This window comes from Triturus cristatus, chromosome 4_2 (assembly GCF_964204655.1).
Source record: "Triturus cristatus chromosome 4_2, aTriCri1.1, whole genome shotgun sequence".
NCBI lineage: Eukaryota > Metazoa > Chordata > Amphibia > Caudata > Salamandridae > Triturus > Triturus cristatus.
The window spans coordinates 875,818,634-875,837,710 of NC_140586.1; the positions used below are offsets into that span (position 1 = coordinate 875,818,634).

Sequence of the window (19,077 nt, forward strand, 5' to 3'; positions counted from 1 at the left end):
GAGACGGAGGTAGTAGACTCTTCTAGGGCAAAGGAGAAGGAGAAAGAGAAAAAGAAGAAGGGGAAACCCGAGGATAGCAGTGGTGAAGAGGATGACAGGAGACATGGAGCCAAGTCCAATCCCAGACGCTGCATCAAAAGGTGACAAAAGACAGGGAAGAGGCAACGGAACAAAGACGCTCCAGTGCCAGGATCCAGCAGGCAAACTCGCACGGAACACCACAACCCGGACCCAAGCTGGAGACATTGGAGGATGGGAAGACACCGACAAAACCTTCCAGCGGGTAAACGCCAACAAGAGGAAGATGTCGATGAAAGAAGACTTCCTGGCCATCAAGAAGCTAAACAAAGCAGGCACGGAGGAAGAAGAAGAAGACGACGTCATCATTGTGGAAAGCGACCACAACGAGGAGATGGAGGACGAGAGGGACGATGAACTACAGCAGATCAGCTCAGTCATCCAAGAACTCCACCGTCACCTAAGCATGATGGGCCCCACCTCGAGTCAGCACAGTGGGTCCCAGAAGTGGAGATAGAGGTGCTGAAGATGTCCCAGTAGAGTGAGAAAAGGACCAGCAGGGGGTGGCTCAGGACACCAAGTAGAGCACCCCATGGCCTTCAACCCCAGTAGATTCCGAACCAGATACTGACCGATAGTGCGGAGACAATGGCTGTATGATTGTTCACCCAAAACATCAGAAGTGTGAAGGATCAGGTTAGGCGGGTCGGCACGTTGCGCTTCCTGGCCGCCCAGAACTGAGATATCTACTTTCTGCAGGAATGCGGGATTCCGTACGCCCAGTCATACAGCGAGCTAGAACAGCAGTGGACGCACGGGCCATCTTTCTGGTCTGGAGGGAACGACTGCAAATCATCTGGAGTGGCCATTCTGATCAAGGGGAGGCATTTCACCATGGACAAGGTCACCGAGCAGGTCAACTGCAGAGTGCTGGTCATGGACCGCTCATGGCCCGGTGAGCCCGCTACGCTCATCAACATCTATGCCCCCCCAGAAAAAACTTAGCAACTCGAGATGTTCAGGATGCAACTTGTGACCTCCAGAACCATTCTGATGGGTGGTGATTTCAATTGCATAGTAGAGCTGAACGGACGCACAGGGTCAGGCTCTGCAGGGTTGGGTGTGACGTCTAGGCTGTTGGTGGAGATGATAGGTGAGGCGTCCCTCCAGGATGTCATCGGGAGCATGGGACCGTATGCCAGGAATTATTCCTGGAGTAGGCCGGATAGATCTGTGCGTTCATGGATCTACTTCCTATTCACCTCCCCAACAGTAAAGCCTTGGCAAAGCTCCATTGTCGCCGTCCACTTCTCTGACCACAGGGCAGTCAGTTTCGAGGGGGAACTTACAGGGAAGTTACCCGCTGGCCCAGGATCGTGGAAGCTGTACTGCTCTTTTCTGGAAAATGAGGAGTTAGTGGTGAACCTTAGAAGAATGTATGTAGAGTGGAGGGACATGAAGGATCTCTTTCACTCCACCAGCGAGTGGTTGAAATGGGTGAATGACAGGTTCCGGAGCTTCTTCCAGGATGCAAGCAGAGCTGCTGCACGGGAAAAGAAGAGGACGTTTAGGAAGCTGCAGAGCAAACTGCAGCAACTGTACGAACTCAAGCTCAGGGGATGGGATGTGGATGACGACTTGGAGGAAACCCAAAAAGAGCTCAAGGAGCACTTCAGGGAAGAATCCAAGAACATCATCTTCCGGACAAGAACTGAGAACTTCGAGAAGGACGAGAAATGAAACTCGTTCTTCTTTAAGAAACTTCACTCAGCCCACACACCGCTGGTGGAGCTTTGGGACTTGGAGGGCATCCTCCAAAGTGAGATAGAGGAAGTCATGAGAGTCGTAACAGACTTTTACAGTGACCTCTACTCACCAAAGCTGTCAAAGAGAGCCCAGGCGGTTAGTACCCTGGAGGGCATCTCAAAGACACTGGGGGGCAGATTTACATGGCGCCTCTTTTACGCCGCCGTTGCGTCACTTTTGTGACGCTGCGGCAGCGCAAAGCCAACGCCATGGTGCGGGGTGCTTACAACGTGACGCATCTGGGAGATGCGTCAAGTTGTAAAGCCCTGCACCAGGGGGGGACGATCCGGCGCAGAAACTCCACCTAACAGTGGCTGAGTAAATCTACAAGATTTCACACAGCTACTTTTAAGGCCATGTTGCATCAAAACCCTGCACCTGCTTGAAGCAGGCGTAAGAATTGACGCAGCATTTTAAAGATAGGGCAGCCCCGAGCCTTGCTGGAGCTGCGTCGCGCTTGTGACGCAACTCCAGCAATGCGCCGCCTTTACAGCAGCAGATGCATCATGCATCTGTCAATTTTTGCCCCGTGGTGCGCCGCCTTGTAAAAGCAGCGCATCCATGGTGGCGGAGCTGTGACGCACAATAACTGGCGCATCCCTGCTGATATGCAGGGATGCGCCAGTTATTGTAAATCTGCCCCTGGGTCTGGAAGAGAGAGAGGGCCTGAACGCGCCCTTCACCCTGGAAGAGCTGCACTTGTCTGCCACAACCTCCAAGAAAGGCAAAACTGTGGGACCTGACCTGGCCAGACTTACTGGACCTCTACGAGGAAATGGTGGGCAAGGGCAGTATGTCGCAATCCCTGCGAGAGGGTATGATAACACTCTTGTACAAGCAGAAGGGAGAGAGAGAGGATCTCAAGAACTGGAGACCCATCTCTCTCCTCAATGTGGACTAAAAGATTCTCGCGAAGGTGATGGCCAACCGCCTAAAGAAAGTGATAGCGAAAATAGTCCACCCTGTACAGTCCTGTGGGATAACGGGTCGGCAAATTGCGGACAGTCTGGCCCTGGTTCAGGACACGATCGAGCCTCAAGGTCCCGATGGCTGTGGTCAGCTTGGACCAGAAAAAGGTGTTCGACCGTGTTTCCCATGAGTTAATGGACCGGACACTCAGAGCACTGGGACTGGGAGACTTCTTCTGTGACATGGTGACCACAATGTATAGAAACATCTCCAGCACGGGTTTTGGTAAATGACAGTAGAACCGACCCATTGCCCGTCCTGTCAGGGGTGAGGCAGGGCTGCCCGCTCTCCCCCCTTCTGTTCATCTGCGTGATAGAGCTCCTCGCCGAACGCATCCGGCAGAACAAGAGCATCACAGGAGTGAAGGCACCAGGAAGCAGAGGACAGGGCGAAGTAAAGTGCTCCCTCTACATGGACGACGTCTCAGTCTTCTACGCGGACGGACCATTTGTGAAAGAGCTGGAGAGGACTTGTGTCAAGTTTGGGAAAGCGTCAGGAGCAAAGATCAACAGCGCCAAGTGGGAAACCCTACTCTTCGGACGCTGGACCCCCACAAGAGACCCACTGTCATTCCCCATCAAGCAGGATTTCATGAAGATCCTGGGAGTCCTGTTCGGTGGAGATGGTGCAGCGGAGAAGACGTAGGAAGAAAGACTGGCGAAGACGAGTCAGAAGCTGGGACTCTGGAGCCTCCGGAAGCTGACGATCGAAGGGAAGTCTTTGGTCCTGTGGAACGAGACCCTGCCAGTGCTCTAGTACGTCGCTCAAGTGTGGCCTTTGCAGTCCCGTACGCCCAAGGACATCACGAGAATGATCTTCTACTTCATCTGGAACTCGGAGATGGACAGAGTGAAGAGAGTGGTGATGTTCAAGACCCATGACAAGGGAGGAAAAGGAGACATCACCAGCATCCTGAGGGGAATCTTCGTGTGCCATTGCGTGAGGAGCACCCTGAGGACCAAAAATGAGAGGCATGTTGGCTTTCTGATAGCAAGCTTCTTCCTGTTGCCAACTTGGGGGCACCTCAGATGGGCAGATTGGGTGAGCGCCGTCCTGTACAACTGGGAGATCCCATGGTTCTACAAGGAAGTGGAGAAGTTCGTGAAGGAGTTCGGGCTGGAGGCTGCCCCCCCCGCCATATGGACCCCGAAGCTTGTCCAACTCCAGATACGAGCAAAGGACATCAGCGAACCGATCGGTGTCCTCCCCTCTGCCCTAGCGGATAACGTGTGGGGAAACGTCGCATCCAAGCGCCTGACAAACCAGCACAAAGACATTGCATGGACGACCATCCAAAGATGACTTGCTGTAAGAGCCTTCATGCACGCAAGAGGACTCAACCGATACACATCCTACCCGAGATGGTGCACCGTGGACTAGACAACATACCATCTCTTCTGGGACTGCACTTACACACAGGACCTGCTGAAGACCCTAGGCACGGAGCTTAGGGCCTGGATACTTACTTCATGCATCACCGCGGACTCTGTGATGTATGGTTTGTTCCCAGGGACACATGCACTAGGCGACCTCCAGGGCTGCTGGAGGCTCCTGTGCTATTTTAAAAATGTTCTTCTGTTTTCCAGAAACCGCATGGTAGTAGGTAAGAAGGAGAGATCGACCCTGGTGTGCAGTAAGATGATCCACAACCTCCTGCGTGACTACGCTGCACTGGATGGATCAGATGAAGACAACGATTGAGGACCCACAGGGGTCCCCTTGCACCCTTGCACCGGGGGGGCCTAGAGGAGCCACTAACCTATTTTGTCCTTTTTTATTAAACCCAGAAACCGGTTGGCGACAGGGGAGAGGAGAAGGCTGATGAAGACAGGTGGAGTAAATGTAGTTATTTACTGTATGTATTTGACTAATGTGACCATTTCCCTTCACAGGTAAAAGGTCAATGGGATGGCTTGCGCACTTGTTGCCAAGTTTGCTACCAACGACTGACGAATAAATAGGGTATTGTGGAAGGTGACAATTGATGTATCTTAACCAGAAACGATGCCCTGACAAGAGGAAAAGAATATCATTTCTTATCGCTTCTCGGCCTTTCGGCTAAGATCAAGTGCAGGTTTATCCTCCACTGAAGTCTTCCAATAGGTCAGGCTAGAAACCCAGTACCTTCAAGTCGCTGGGCATGCGTCACCCTGGCTTGTCCGGTGCCAGGCTGCCTGTCGGGGAGTGGGAGGGCGGATTGTCCAGCTCAGCCCCTTGGTAATGAGACCCTAAAGCTGGGCCTTCGACCTCTAGCTTCACCAGAGCAAGGCTGCGCCAAAGGGAAAGGGAATCAGGGTAAAGAGCATCGTAGTTCCTGCACATAGCTGCATTGGATTTGGGACCCCTTTATCAGGACCCGTTTTCCACCACTTGGTGCCCCGAAAAGGGAGGGGGAGCTGACTATGTCAAGGATGTAGCTTGGCATGGCCATGTGGAAAGCAGGCTGTGACAGCGCTCAAATAAAGGTACACCACACCACGTTTACTATGTTGGTCGGAAGACCCCGAGTGGTCTACTGCCATTTATTTATCCCCTCGGGTCGAGCCCGCCCCGAGGGGTGTATGGATGCGTGTAGTGGGATACATTGTAGGGAGGAGCCTGGGTGGCTCTCTACATTCCTCCTTTCTTTTAGTACTTGACCATCAGATCCTTCGGATTCAGGGAGAGGTGCACACAAAGTCTTTCAGTCTTTGACTTGGTGCAGGGTTTGGCCGGAGATCATACTTCTGGCTCTGGGAGCTGGAATTATCCGCTGCACCCGATGGAGTGTTTGGGAGTTCACCAGTCACTTCGTCCTGACAGAGGCTACCAGCCTCGGGAACAGCGTCGTCGATCGCCACTTGCGAGCTCCCCTGCGAGGGACCCATCATCCCCGGTGAACCAGGTGGGGAGAAACTTGAGGTGTTCTCGGGAGATTCAGACTCTTCTTGGCTAGGACCTTGATCACAGATCATGTGATGGACTGTTGCCCACATCGAGCAGTGACCATGGTCCCTTGAATGCCGACCACTGTCCACCCTTCGGCCCATAGGGTGTCCTGAACTTCCAGCCTGGATGTGTGTCCTTGACTACTACTCGATCCCCTACTTTTAGCTGTGGCTCTTGTGCCCGGCGGGCCTCACTGGCCTTTAGGTTGGTCATTGCCCTTCTTGCCTGAACTGCTTCGTTGTCCTGTTCCGGGGGCTCCCAGATTGGGTCTGATGGGATGCTATCCCGCGAGGGCCACTTGAAAAGTAGGTGAGACGGGGTGCATTTGGTGGTGCTATGGGGTGTCTGTCGATAGGCGCCGAGGAATTGGTCCAGTGCCGCTTCTGCATCTTCTCCTTGGTCTACGGAAATGCACAGTGCTCGGTTGAGCGTTCGCATCAGGCGCTCTACCTCCCCATTTGCTTGAGGCCACAACGGGGTGATCTTCCGGTGATGAATCGCTTTACTTTGTAGGTATTCTTGAAATTCCCGGCCGCGGAACGGGGGCCCATTGTCTGATCTGATCTCCTTGGGCAGACCCATCAGTGCGAACGTCTTCTCCAAAACTCTCTTGACGTGTGTGAACGCCGTCGACGCCACCACCTCCACAACAGGGAACTTAGAGAAGGAGTCAACCATTACCAGCATGGTGCGTTCATCGGGGAAACTTCTGTAGTCAAAGCTGACTTTGGTCCATGGGGTCTCACTGGAGCCAGCGCCGGATCTCCCCCTGTGATGGTGCAGGCATGGCACTATCTCACCATTTCTTCCACTATGGAATCCATTGCCGGAAACCAGACTTTGCACCTCAGCCTGGCTTTTGTCTTGGCCATCCCCTGGTGTCCAACATGCGCCAGCAGAAGTATCGGTCTCTGCAGCCTTTCTGGAATCACTGTCACATGTCCTCTCAGGATGACTGCCTGCTCACCTACACTAAGTTTGTGGCGCACTTGCCAGATCTGTTGCCGAGCATTGCCGACTTCTGCCCTGAGAGCTCGTGTCCCGTCCATGAAGTGTGCCAAGCTGTTGTTCGACAGCGTGGTTTTCACTCGGGATTGTGTCTCATCTTCAAGTGTCATGGCCGTGGGGCACGCTCCCTGCGAGGTCATCTTCACGAAGGCCTCAGATTGGGATGCACCCGCGGATGATTCTGGAGGCGACATGGATTCTGGGTGGCATGATAGGTAAGCCGCTGGGTTGTGGGCCCCAGAACGAAAGACTACCTTCAAGTTGTAGGTCTGCAACTGCACCGCCCATCACTCTGTCCGCGGGGGTGCCAGCCTGGATGACCCTGCAAAGAGTGGGAGTAGGGGTTTGTGGTCGGTGACAACTTGGAATTCTTGGCCGCACGGATATAGGTGAAAATGCTGACACGTCCATTTTAACGCCAGGGCCTCCTCTCGATCTGGGCATACCTAGTTTCGGTGTCTGTGAGGGATTTACTGGCATAGGCTTCCGGCTTCCAGGCTTCTGGGCTGTGTTCCTGAAGAAGGACCGCTCCGAGGCCAACAGGGCTCGCATCGACGATCAGCTCCATACGCCGCCCCAGATGGAAGTAAGCCATTACCATCTTGTCCAGTAGCGCTGCCTTGATGTTTTTGAATGCAGTGTTGACAGCCACAGTCCACTTCCACTTGTGATCACTGCGTGTGAGAGTACGGAGCGGTTCTGACAGGGCAGCGAGGTTCAGAATGAATCTTCCACAGTATGTGGCCATGCCAAGGAAGCTTCTCACTTCCGTGGGGTTCTTCGGGGTGCTGGCTGCTCGGATGGCTGCAGCCTTCTTGGGGCCCACTTGTAGTCCTTCTCTGGTGAAGGTGTACTTAAAGAAGTCGATGGATTCTTGGTAGAACGCACACTTTGACTTGTGAAGGGTCAGCCCGCAGTCTTCCACTCTCTTGAGGGTGGCCCAGAGGTGAGTGTGGTGATCTTTTAGGGTGTCTGAGAACACCAGGATGTCGTCACTGAGGTTAATCACGCCTTGCAGCACTGACAGAGCTTCCCTGATGGCGTTTTGGAAGACTTCGGCTGCCGAAGACACCCCAAAACGTAGTCTCTTGCACCTCCGGAGGCTCACGTGCATCGAGAATCTAGTGATCTATCTACTCTCACGTTCAAGCTCTAACTGGTGGTATCCCGCGTTTAAACCCAATTTTGAGAACCACTTGGCCCAGTTCAGGTCAGCCACTATGTCGTCCATGGTGGGCGTGATGTGACTTTCTCTCTTAACTGCCGTGTTGGGTAACCTCATGTCCACACAGAGCCGGATGGCTCCGGGCTGCATGGGTTTGGGAGCCACGACCAGCGGGACACCTACGGGGTGGGGCCAGAGTCTTAATCAATCACGTCGAGTTCTTCAAGCTTCTTCAGCTCTTCCTCCACCTGCAGGCGTAGATTGAACGTCACTCTCCGATGCCTTAGGGCGACTGGCCTCACTGTGGGGTCGATGTGGAGTTTGAATCTTTTCCCCTTGACTTTTCCAACTCCCGTAAACTGTGTTGGAAACTCCCTCAGAATGGCTTTGACGTGGGAGTCGTGGATCTGGTGGGCAAAGAAGACTAGCCCCAGGTCTTCAGCGGTATGGCAGCTGAGCAGCGTACCCTTCCTTCCATGATGTGGAAACTAGTCTCCGTGGTATACTTCTCGCTGACAACTTTGGCTTGCATGACTCCACGGAGGGGGGAGTTGATCTGTCCCTCTGTATGTGTAAATCCGAGCCTTTAATGGCGTGAGCAGGGGCCGTGGCAACAGACGGTCATACTGCTCCGAGTCCATCACATTGACAGAGGAACCTGTGTCGATGAGGGCTTGGACGGTCATCCCTTCCGCGGAGACGGGGCACATTGGTGGTGGCCTTCGGCGATTGTCTGTCCTGCTGACATACGGCATGACGAACACTTCGTTGTCTTCATCCTCGAGAGCAAGGTAGCATTCTGCCTGCTGGATCTCACTTGTCAACGGCGGGTCATCAATGGAGACCTGGCAAAGGCGTTGCGATATGCCCGCGGCCTCGAAGGGGCCTGTCTGGACCAACCGCTGCGGCACACCATGGCGAAATGGATGATCTTGCAGCAGCTGGTGCAAGTCTTCCCTCTCGCTCTGCAGACGGCCGTCGCTGAGTGATCCTCACCACAGTAATCACATTGCCCTCCAGCCTGCGTCCTCTGTATTTGGCGAATTGTGTTGGGGCGCCGGTGAATTGCCTCGACCCACTCTTCCTTGATGGGCACGTGCCTGGACGCATGTGGTGGTGCGATGGGCGTGTGTAGAGTGGCTTCCATTTCTTCAGCCCAAACATCTGACAGTTCGTGTGACCGGGCCAAGACGAGGATCTCGGCCAGCGAGATCCCGGGCTGACGAAGGATCAGCTTCCACAGGAGTTTGTAACGGCATCCCAGGATGATTTGGCCTCGTATCTCTTCCCTATGATCCGGGAAGGTGCTTGTGCTGGCCAACTGGCGCAGCCGCACGTAAAACATGTCAACTAACTCCGTGTCCGACTGCGACACTCGTCTGAACTTGAACCTCTCGAAGTTCGGGTTAAGTTGGGGGTCAAAGTGCCTGTTGAGCCCGGCGACCGCTGCTTCGTAATCGTTGTCATTACCTGTGTTGGGGAGCGTTTCAAAGAGGTCATAGATTTCTGAGCCTCCATAGTAGATGAGTAGCGACCTCTTCACGGTGCCATCGGTCTCCCTGTTGCCTTTGAAGTAATGGTTGAGCCTACCGACCCACGCTTTCTATCGTGGCGCTGCGGTGGTGGGGTCTGAGGCTTCGCTGAAGGGTGGCAGTGGTGCGACGGCCATGTGACTGTGCCCTGGGGGTGGTGCATTGGCACCCCTGTCCGGATTGCTTCCCCCGGCTTGCTGGCTGGCAGCGCCAGTTGGAGCAGGGTTGCTCATGGTGTCCGCGCGTCTTTGTGCAGGTGCGGAGTCGCAGCTCTGGCGCTAGGAATCTGTGGGTGAGCGTGCACACCAGCGCATGTCCACGCATGGCTGGCTGGTCTGGGGGCCTTGATGGCGCAGATGTGGCGGCTTTACTCCCAGGCGCGGGCTGAGGTGAATGGCATCCTCCTGGCGCGCTTGTATGAGACAGACCAGGTGCCAAACCCTGTGTGAGTGCTGGTGGGCCTTGATGTGTTCCCAGTGTGCCTTTCCCTCTATCGTTGGATGAGCCTTCTTTAATTGTATTATTCCTATCTTTCCCCTTTTCTTTATTAGCTCTCTTAGGCAGGTGCAGGCAGCATACCAGGCACCAGCGAGAGTTGGGGCCTGAGACTCGCCACATGGCAGAGGCAGCGCAGAGGTACGGGCCTTTCAGCTGGCCTGGGCGCTGGTTAACAGAGGTGGGCTGAAGACTGGAGAAAGACGTCCTGCAGGCAGGGGGGGCGCCTGCAGTACCGCGATCCACCACCACGTGGAAGACTCTCCCGAGTCAGGCACTCATGGCAGAGGACTCCGGCTGCCGCGTGCGCCGCCAGCTGAACACGCTCCCGCGGCACTGGGGAGACGCGGGTGCAGGACAGAGCGGCGGTGGGCCTGGAACTGGTCCACGTGGTTCTCTGTGGCAGCCACAGCAGGGATGGGCAACGCAGGCCTCAGCCACCGACAGCAACACACGAATGCCCAGGGCAGAACTTCCTCTGCAGGCAGGAGCGGAGCGACGCGGGTGGGCTCCGCAAGCTCACAGCTGGACGCCAAGTAGGAGGCGGTGCACGCGTGGGGTGCGACCGGCCTCATCGCCAATGTAGCACGGCGGGACCACGTGGAAAGCAGGCCTCAACAGCGCACATATAAAGGTACGCCACACCACGATTACTATGTTGGCCGGAAGACCCGAGCGGTCTCCTGCTGTTTATTTATCCCCTCGGGTCTAGCCCACCCCGAGGGGTGTATGGATGCGTGTAGTGGGATACATTGTAGGGAAGAGCCCGGGTGGCTTTCTACAAAGGAGACTCTGGCCGTGAGCCAGACGGGATCTCACATACATCCTGGACCCGAGGTCCTTTCTGCGAGCCCATTTGTGGCTTGGACCTACCCAGGGGCTCTTAAGAAAGTAGCCAGAAGGAGCAGACTGCGAAGCCCTTTGATTAGGGTACCGGTGCCTCCGTACACAGCGAAATCCGCAAGTTGACCGGAAGGCCCAGATCTCCGAAGGCAAAGAGGAAAGAGCCACCGCCTTCAGAGCTCCAACCCTTAGAGGGACGCAGCAAGCCCCAGAAGAGCAATTAAGGGCTAGGTGAACCCAAAGCAGTCTCGTGGACCAGTAAAGATAACTGCATCAAGAAGACCCTGTGATCTCCAATCTGCAGTACCTCCTTTCATCGACAGAGGGCAGAGCCAGTGCCGGGACTTCAATGCTAAGGTGAGTATGCGTTCCCATACTGTTCTAGAAGGCAGCAAGTTGCAGACACCATAGTTTTACCGCTTCCCTGTTTAAACGTAGGGCAAGAATGCCTCGTTTCACCTCTCTTTAAAAATTGCAAGCGCAACTCGGTGGAAGCCTCCACACCCTCCAGAGTGTAGCGGGGCAGGATCAAAAGCTGCTTCACAGAGGAATACAGCATTGTTTTTCTCCTTTCTATTCATTCACTTGCCTTGATTCTTTTGTTACTAGGGACTCCACCCCCTCGTAAGAAATTCACAACGCCCCTCGACTGAGCTTCTGTTCCCCCTAACCTTTCATGAGCGGCTGGGAAGGGGTCACCTCGTTGTACAGAGGTGTATTTGAACAGCAAAGCAAAACTTGTTTGGCACATTTTAAGGCTCAGCCCATAGAGGGCCTTGAATTATAGGGTGATGTGCTGTACTGTAAATATGGCGCATCCATGGTGTCACAAGGACGACGCACTGAGAAGTGTTGCATCGCTGCTTTGTCACACTTAGGGCCTTATTATGAGAAGTGTTGCATTGCTGCGACAAAGCAGCGATGGGGCACCTCTCAGTGCGCCCTCCTTGCCACACCCTGGATGCGCCGTTCCTACAGTATGGCGCATCATGTCGCAAGGGCGTATCTGTTGTGCGCAAAAGTGGTGCATTGCTGGGGTGTGTCTGAAACCAGACGCAACTCCAGGAATGTGTCCTTTCGCATGGGGCAAGCCATGTGAAATGGCCTGCGTCATCCTTACGCCTGCCATGAGGCAGGAGTAACGTTTCCACACAATGGCATCCAAAAAGTGGCACACTGAAATATTATAGTTTTCAATGCGCCACTTCTACGAGGTTTTGATGCGGGGGAACGCCCACCCTGCATACATTTAACTTGACGCAGGTATAATGTAGCTCAGGTGTTTACAAAGTGACACACACGCAGCTGGTTTGTCACAAAAAGTGAAGCACCGGCAGCACAAAAGTGTCGCAAGGTCTCATAAATAAGCCCCATCATTCTTATGGAACATACCCTTAGTTGAGCTCTGTACTAGAAAAATGATGTAGCAAAGCTTTTGCTATGCCATGTTTTAGCTATAACTAATCTTAACTTTTTCACTTTACAGTTGTAACATTGATTGCTTATCATTGCCGCCCCTTTAATAGCTGTCATGTATGCCTCCTTCAGTAAGTCCCTCAAGGAAACCGAGACCATAATTACAATGGGACAAAATACAAACTACAATTCCCAGAATGCATATCACCATTTGTTACAAATTAATGATTAAGGGCAGTGCTTAATTTGTAAAATATGAAGTGCAGGTGCTCAAATGTTTTTGGGAGGCCACACCTACTTTTCTTCGGCTCCACCCATTTCCTCCACTGGCTCCACCCACTCTATTAGCTCCTCCCACATCCTCAACTGGCACTGCTAAAAGTCAGATGTAATCAGTGGTTAATTTGTAAACAACTTAACTCCATAAGACAGGGGCTCTCATTAGGAGGCAGCTTGCTCCAGCTCATTTCTCCCGTTAGTGCCGCTAAAAACAGATTCAACTGCTAACCAGGAAAGTGGGGAGAGGATGTGGCACATTGGCCAGAGCTACCGACTTCAGAATTGACTGGTGCTCAGGAAAAGTGCCGGTGTTGGTGATTAACTGCAGTGGTGAGCACTGGAAACAACCGGCTCAAATTAAGCACTGGCACTAAGGTTCCAGGCACCCTACATTTAAATACCCTAGCTTTACAACTCTAGAGCATAGAAAGGTCCTGGCAGCTCACTCAAGCCAGCAACAATTTGCAGCTGTAAGCAGAGGGCTCAACCGGGTCCTACTCAACCCCATGAGCATGGGCGCCCTCAGAGGGGATGGGGGGTTGAGGGTTAAAACAGGAACTACCCTGGCATTTTCCTGAAGGTAGGATCCTTGTGCAGACCTCAGATGGGACAGTAGAACTAGTCATTCTACTCCATCCACATCAAACCTCAAGGCCCCCTCATAGGGAGCCAGTTTTCACTGCCCTGAAGGCCCTACTGTGATGGCACCTCCTTGCCATCCAGGGAAGCTGGGCCACATAGCACTGTACCAGCTCTGCACAGCTAACTTCACTCACATCCAACATGCCTTCCATCTCAGACACAAGGAATTAACTCAAAAGCACCAAGACCGCTGCAGCCTGTTTTAAACCCTCAGGCTAAATAGAGTTACATGGAGGTTCAGGAGGTATAGACCAGTAGATCGGAAAACAGCCCTGTCCTTTCACCAGTCACGTGTGGTCGCAGGCTGGTTAGCCAAGGAAGGTAAACACTGACAAGGGCAGTGAAGAGATACAAGGCCAGGAGACTACCTGGTTCTCCAGTCCCAAATTCGGCATCTCTGGCCAAAGAAGTGACACATCCTCTCCCCCACTGGGCACCATACTGCCCCACTTAGAGAAAGTCGCACTGCCTTTAACTACTACCAAATTGTGCCCCTCTATAAACACCTAGATGAGATTCAATTCAAAATATACACTTGACAAGAGTAATACGCTGGCTGAAAAAAGTAACAACATTCTGGAAAAAGCAAACACTCATAGGTAATACAACTTAACACTTTTACACTCGTTATTCAGAAATCAATGAGCGTTTTTGCCTGAAAAATTAAGCACATGACTAAAGGGCTTGGAAGGGACACGTTTTAACGTCCATTGTTGATATCCTTACAAAACATAGGCAGTATGGTTTAAAAAGACCCCATCCCTGGACACAGAGCGGCGTGCACATTTTATGAACTAAAATAGGGAAAACAACTGATAAGGATCACATTAAACGTTTTCCAATCCACTCATCAAGCAGGTACTATGTACTGCAGTACCTCCATGAATGGCGCTCTTCCCCACTTGGGGAAAAATACTGTTTAAAGAAAGATAAGAAAAGAAAAGTAGCGATTCATTGGCAAACGCTGTAAAGTGCCGTAAATGTGTTTGGGGGGGAATGAAATCAATCAGGCCAATTGGCGAACACTCTCTCTTGCTTTCTTTGGTTATGTATTTATTGTTCAAATGTTAAACCTTGTTTTCTCTCCTCCCGAGGCTGCATAGAAAAATATCAGAAAAAGACATTTGCAGCAAAAGTGTTTCCTCTTTTTTTGGATCCATTTCGCAGGGGAACGATTGAAGGAAAGCAGAGGAAACAAAAGTCACGGTTTTCAACAAGTGACCTGGAGCACGACAAACAGGTAGAGAATAAGAGAAAGAGAGGGGGCGGCTGCGAGCGCTGGAGCAGGAGAAGTGGACACTGTCCTCGACTTCTCTGGACAAGAAGGAAACAACAGCCCTTTTCCCTCTGTGCCCGCCCGTCCTTGAACAGCCACGAACGGCCGGGATATTTCTGCCGTGCATATCTAAAATAATAAAGTAGGGGAACGGACTGTATTAAATGAGAGAAGTAGGGGCACGCCGTGCCCTGCCGACCCTGGCCCGCCCACTTCGACCACTGATCAGAGTAAGAGAGAGTTCACACTCCAGGCTGCACTTACTTTGCCCTTGCTGTGGCCTTAACGACTCCGACTTCTAATGTTGAGCAGCTGCGTGGAGAGACTGGTGCGCCTTATGTGCTGAACACGAACACCTCCAGCGCAAGGCCTGCCCCGGGCTGTTAACTCAACTGCCAGCTTCCCGGTGCGGTGAGTCGGCTCCCTCCGGTGCTGGAGCAACATTTGTATTAATGTAAATTAACTGCAGTGCGAGCCTGCCATGCCGACGAAAATTTAACTCTGTAGGACGTGTGTGCTACAACAAAACTGGTCTTCTTGACCTCCTGACTCTGAGTCACGGAAGTTAGGAATGTTGCAAATATGCCCTGCCGCTCCCAGTGGTGAAAAATGTTACATTAAACACTTAGCAGCCACAGCTGCAGACTCCGAGACTGCACAGCGAGCAGAGTGCAGGACGCACTGCCACTCTTAAAATAGAATCAAACTAGAAGTAAAATGAAAGACTGCGGTGGAAAAACTCAGCTTAGCACAATCTACACTGCTTTCAGTGAGATCGAATCCAGTGTGAAAAAACGACAATGATGCTGAACGCCGCAGGGCTGGGCTCAGCAGGCAGCCCCTTCAGCAATGAGTGTGAGGTATATGCGAGCATCAGCACCTGAGCAGGGCTGACGTAGGGGCTGTGCACCGGTGTGGTCCGGGCAGTAGTTATGAAGCCTGCTCCAGGCCGCTGCTCTTTTCCCATCACTCTGCGCTCAGCCTACGGCCGCCGTCATGGTGACACGATGGGTGCTGCTGTCTCTTGCTCGTTGTTGGAGTCCAGCTGTGCTTTCGCAGCCTCGTATGTTCTTTAAAATTCTTCTTTTTGGGACAGATTCCGTGTTTTACGTGTTTCTCTATCAGGGGCAATTCGGGCAGATCATCTGAAGGCATATTGTACTCCATGCCACACAAGGCGCTACCCCCACCCCCACCATCCAGAGTGCTCCGGGTTGTCCCATGAAAGCTCAGAGATGCTAACGGAGTCTGCTGGCCTGGGTTGGTTAGCCATACTAGAGGAGGTCACGTGTGTTGAGTTCTCTCATATCTCCTTTGCTTGCGGACATTGTGGTTGGTGTAACCTGTTAATTTTGCGCAAGTCGGTGCCCTTATTAGGTGTTAAAAATTCCAGCCCATTCACATGCTTGACCCCCCCCCCCCCACCCCCACCCCCCACGGCACAGCTGCCAAGGGGCTCCATGTCTTCAATGATAGCCAGATTTGAATTTTGAGCCACCCGTAGGTTCGTCCTGGAATTGTGGTGTTTATAAACCAGTAAGGATTGGGGCGGGAATGGTAAATTATAAATCCATGAATCCTCCCTTGTACTGCCCCCTATGTGCCATGCTATCACAGAAAAATCCTAATAGATTCGAATTCGTAGGATCTATCGGATTCTAACCCCGCCCCATCCTTCAGGCTTTGGCCGGTACATACAATATGCAAACAAATGACAACGCAAATAGAGTTCCTTTTTCCCATGTGATCGCTACAGGTGATTATCAAAGTACATCTTACAGTGCATCGTGGCATTGCTGGAAAAGTAAATTAAAAATGGTAAAAAAAAAAAAAACACGTGGCAGCCTGTCAGTAGCACCGGTGCTAGCAATTAAGTGCCGGAAAGCACCGGTTCAAATTAAGCACTGATTAAGGGCCTTATTTATGAGAAGTGTCGCATCGCTGCGACAAAGCAGCGATGCAACATTTCTCAATGCACCCTCCTTGCAACACCATGGATGCGCTGTATTTACAGTCCGGCACATCATGACGCAAAGAGTTACAGATATGTCAGTGGCGCATTGCTGGGGTGTGTCTGAAAACAGATACAACTCCAGCAATGTGTAATATCACATGGGGCAAGCCCCATGTGAAAGGGCCTGCATCACCCTTACGCCTGCCATGATGCAGGCGTAAGGTTTTGACGCATTGGCGTCCTGGAAATGTCGCAGTGAAATCTCATAGATTTCACTGCGCCACTCCTACGACCCTTTTTTGAAGAGGAATGCCCACCCTGCACACATTATACCTGATGCAGGTATAATGTAGCGTAGCGGTTCACGATGTGACACATCTTCCTAGATGCGTTTCTTCGTAAATATGGTGCAACGTGGCACATTATTTACACCACCACAGTGTCACAAAAAGTTACGCAACGGCAGCGTAAATGTGACACAGCGCTTAATAAATAAGGACCTAAACATGTCATGCGTGGCTTGAAGTCACTTGGCAGTCATTCTTTACATTTGGGCTGAATTTTTTCACCAGACGGACCTGTGAGTAGGAAACTTGTGTTCGTCCATCACAAGGACATTTTCTGTACAGAGTGTGTCGAATAGCAGTGTTCATGAGGTGGTGAGTTGGTGGTCAGGCCGAGCTACATTGGGACCTTTCAGTAGCACCTATCACCTTTTACTTCAGCGTGTGAGCGATGCGAACTGATTCATGCCCTTTGTAGACAGGTGTATATTCCTTGGGCTGAGAGTTTTAGGTAAACAGAAAGGGGCAGATGTATCATCTTTGCAGTTTGCGAGTCCTTAATAGCGAATTTTAGCGAGTCGCAATTAAGGACTCTTAAAATGCAAAGATGATACATCTGCCCCTTTTTTGGAGCAGATGTATCATCTTTGCAATATGCTAGTCCTTAATAGTAAATTTTAGCGATTAACAATTAAGGACTCGCAATATGCAAAATATGTAAGTTTCGCAATAATAATTGCTATCTCTACATATTCCTTAATTGTGAATCACAAATTGAGATTCACAATTAAGTAATACCTTCCCATTCATTCCTATGGTCCTAGAGGCCCATAGGAATGAATGGGAAGACATTCGCAATTTGCGAGTACCCAATAGGTACTTGCAAATCGCAAATTAAATTTCAAGGGTGAAAGGTTGCCAGAAGGACTCCCTGTTGCACCCCAGGAATCTGCATGTGTGCACATGTGGCACACATACATGCCCTTAGGGCATGTGTGTGCACTACATGGCACTTTGAAAAATGCAAAAAAGTGAATTTTTCAAGGAAATCGCAAATTACCACCAACTTGAAATTGGTGGTAATTTGCCATTTCTTAAGGCAAAATCGCACAACTTGGGTGCTTCCAGAATTGCATTTAAGGGTTTGCAATTTGCGATTCCTTAAATGCATTCGCAAAATAGGGAGTCGCAAATTTTGCGCTTCCCTATTTTGCGAGGGCCTTTTGGGATGATACATCCCGAAAGGTTTTTTCCCGTTCGCAAACGGGCCGATTCTCAGAATCGGCCCATTTGCGAACAGGAAAAAGGGTTCATACATCTGGTCCAAAGAAACCAGTAAAGGAAAAGGCGTTTCGACTTTGAACACAGATATGTTCCACAAGTCTTTACTTTAGAGCAGATGTTTATCTTCTGCCATTTGTACCACTTCTTATATTTTGGCTTCTTGATGCATTTACCATTAGACTTAACCACAAAGCTGCAATCAAAGTCTAAGATTAGAACTGAAAATTAACATTATTTTAGGAATGTCCTGTGCCACTTTTTGAAATGTTAACGTGACACCGGGAGAAACTGATTTCCTTGGCTGTGGGCTGAAATTGAACACAATATTCACTTGAGTGTGTTCAGTTTGTTTCAAAACCATATTCTTTCTGTAAAAAACCCCCACTTAATTTGAAAAGGGGCCGATCCTTAAAACACTTAAGAGTGGAGACAAACTCCTATTGGATTTCAATTCTTGTCACTTCACCTTCCATATCGAGTTTTCTCATTGTACTGTAATCATAAATTTCTACGCTTGTGTTTCAATTGTTTGATGTGGTAGTGGTGTGTCATATCTTGTATGACAACATGGGCACTAATCAATCAATCAATCAAACATTTGTAAAGCGCGCTACTCACCCTTGAGGGTCTCAAGGCGCTGGGTGGGGGGGGCGGAGAGGCAGCTACTGATCATACAGCCAGGTCTTGAGGAGTCTCCTGAAGGTCACCAGGTCCTGGGTCTGTCGTATGTGGATGTGGAGGGTGTTCCATGTCTTGGCAGCGAGGTGGGAGAAGGATCTGCTGCCAGTGGTTGTTCGGTGGATGCGTGGAATGGTGGCGAGGGCGAGGCCAGTGGAGCGGAGCTGGTGGTTGGGGGGTGTAGAAGGTGAGTCGCTTGTTGAGGAATGCTGGTCCCGCGTTGTGGAGTGCTTTGTGAGCGTGGGTGAGGAGCTTGAAGGTGATCCTCTTGTTGATGGAAAGCCAGTGCAGGTCCTTCAGGTGGACGGTGATGTGGCTGTGGTGGTGGATGTCAAGGATGAGTCGTGCTGAGGCGTTTTGTATGCATTGGAGTCTCTTCTGGAGTTTGGCCGTGGTTCCCGCGTAGAGGGCGTTGCCGTAGTCCAGCCTGCTGGTGGCGAGTGCCTGTGTGACCGTCCTTCTGGTTTTGATGGGGATCCATTGGTAGATTTTGCAGAGCA

The 19,077-nt window shown here is 51.5% G+C and overlaps 1 long non-coding RNA gene across 1 annotated transcript in view; it reads right to left on the reverse strand.

The window, feature by feature from the left end:
• The window catches only part of LOC146835301 (uncharacterized), a 109,170-nt gene extending 94,317 nt beyond the window's left edge, over positions 1 to 14,853 (reverse strand). The window contains exon 1 of the long non-coding RNA XR_014960409.1: positions 14,642 to 14,853. This is a non-coding gene — a long non-coding RNA (uncharacterized LOC146835301). The remainder of the gene's footprint in view (positions 1 to 14,641) is intronic.
• Positions 14,854 to 19,077: the final 4,224 nt, after the last annotated feature.